At 45.9% G+C, this 2,395-nt stretch overlaps 1 pseudogene across 1 annotated transcript in view; it reads right to left on the minus strand.

Annotated features, from left to right (window-relative positions):
* Window positions 1-1,541, minus strand: part of LOC110314111 — a 23,242-nt pseudogene extending 21,701 nt beyond the window's left edge. The window contains exons 1-2 of the transcript XR_002380150.1: window positions 1,498-1,541; window positions 94-219 (exon numbers count right to left, since the gene is read on the minus strand). The product of XR_002380150.1 is annotated as a protein BTG1 pseudogene, transcript variant X1 (transcript). The remainder of the gene's footprint in view (window positions 1-93; window positions 220-1,497) is intronic.
* Window positions 1,542-2,395: the final 854 nt, after the last annotated feature.

A 2,395-nucleotide genomic window follows, 5' to 3' on the forward strand; every position in this document is an offset into this window, starting at 1 on the left:
AGAGAGAGAGAGAGAGAGAGAGAGAGAGAGAGAGAGAGAGAGAGAGAGAGAGACTTGTCAGGGGTGAGGAGCATCCAGAACTTGATCACTTACCAAAGTAGGCTTAAGAACAGGCAGCCTGACCACAAGTCAACCACTGTGAGGATGACACAGAAGAACAAAAAAGATGGTTCCCTCGCAGGCTGAACTTGTTTGAAGGATTTTTGACTCAAGCTAGACCTGGAAGGATGGTAATGGAAGGAGAAAATAAGATCAAGGTCATTTGCCTGGTTGAGCTGGTCCACCGTCTGCCTGCGCCTGTGAGATCACTTGTTAAATCTGAGCAGGTAGAGGAGGGCATGGGTCTGGGTCACAAAGGAATCTTGCTTGCCTGGGAGCTGCTGGAGTGGGACCATGCATGGGAATGTGAGAGCGATTGCAGAGTATGGGGTCTCAATCCCTACCAAGAGTGATGTGGATTTGTGGAGATATCCAGAGAGCACAATGGTCCAGATCTTCCATCAGGCTTGGTTAGAGTGTAGGCTGTGCACCATAAACTAGGCCTACACTGCCTAGTACCACTCAAGCAACATAGGCTCTTTATCTCTCATAAGGCTGGGACGGTATATAATCATCTGCCACAGCTAGCTCAGTGTGAATATGATGTGGGGAAGGTCATGATCATGAACCAGTCTTAACGGCTAGCCATGCTTTGTGTATCCCAGCTAGGTCCAAGAGCTCAGTAATGATGTAGACTGGCAAGGTTCTGAGGTACTGGATAACTGTGAAGCTGAGTAACGAGGTGCTCCAGTCTAGGTTGGAGAGTATGAGGGTTGTATGGGAGAGCAGTGACTGATCACTCAATGGTCTGGCCTAGTGCCCAGGCTCCTTGATGCCAACTGGGCCAGAAACTCTGTAGGTGGCAGAGGAATTCACAGTTGTGGGTCACACACCAAGTTCAACTGTTTGACCTGAACTAGGCCTGGGAGTCTGAGGAAAGTACTAGAGAGCGAGTCATGATCACTCAACAGGCTGGGCTGTTGCTCAGGCTCTAAGTATGCAACAGGAAGGTGGGGACACAAGGTACTCACTAGAATGGCCTAGTACATTGTCTTCCTGGGATTGTGTGATGAATCACTTGTCTGAACAGTTGCAGAAGGGCGGGAGTCTGGGGAACTAACCAGACTTGGATGGTCAGTGAACTGCTTGATCCAAACTCAAATCTGAGTGTCAGGATGATTCAGTAAGGTGGGATCCTGATCCTACACTAGGTTATCCTGGTGTAAAGGCTGTTCAACCCAAGCTAGACCAGGGAGTATTAGGAGGATGCCCCAGGATATCTTACTAAACTGAGTCTCTTACTATACTGAGATGGTGTCCATTCTGATTGACCCCAGTAGGCCAGGGAGGATGAAAATGGCTCTGGCTGACCTGGGAATTCACCATTGTGGAATGCTGTACCGACTGTGTAACCCCAGCTACACCTGGCAATATGAGAATAGATTCTTGGATACTCACCAGTCTGGGCTGTTGCCAGTCTGCTTGACGTGAACGTGGTAATGATTGAGGATGGGTGGGGTTCTGTGTACCCCTCCAGACTGAGCTGGTAGTCAGACCACCACCTTTTGTGAGATCATTGTTATTCTGACATAGTGGGGGAGGAGAGGGGTATGTGTAACCAATCATGCTGGGGAAGGTGATGATGCTGAGGAGTGCCATGATGTTTCAGCCAAGCTAGCAAGGTGACTAGAGAATACGCTTAGAATTGCCATCTGTCAATCTTTCCATCAATTTTCCATTGAAGAATTCATGCAAGAAATGAGGAATAGATCTTTCAGGATAGTTTTACAAGGACAGTTTTACTTTAATGACCCAGAATAGCACACAGATATTATCAAGCTGTATGTTGCAGTTCTATTATATTATTGTTTATTTTGTTTGGGGGATTTTTGAGACAAGGTTTCTCTGTGTAGTCCTGGCTATTCTGTAACTTACTCTGTAGAGCACGCTGGGCTTGAACTCAAAGAACTTCTGAGTGCACATTATTAACTTTGTTTCAGGGACAAGAGAGAATGTCTTTTTTCAGGAAAAGGTATTGCCATAGTTCTCAAGAAGCATGTCTATGCAGGTAATCACTGGTGAAGAGCAAGTCAAGGCACCATAGGGCCGCATCAGCCAGCATCACAAGACAATATGTATTATTCTTATAATTTCATAGTGATATTTTTAATATAANAAAACCTGGACTCCTGTTTAAACCTGTGATGGTTTTTTCTTTTGAGCTATGCCAAGTGTAAGCCACATAAGAGCCAGGAGAAAGAGTCCCAACATAATGAGAGGAAGTTTGCTAAATGGGGCTAGATTTAGAAGTACCATGTGGTCTTCATGTGATTTAACTCAAAAGAGGGTCAGTTGC

This window comes from Mus pahari, chromosome X, assembly GCF_900095145.1.
Source record: "Mus pahari chromosome X, PAHARI_EIJ_v1.1, whole genome shotgun sequence".
NCBI classification, from domain to species: domain Eukaryota; kingdom Metazoa; phylum Chordata; class Mammalia; order Rodentia; family Muridae; genus Mus; species Mus pahari.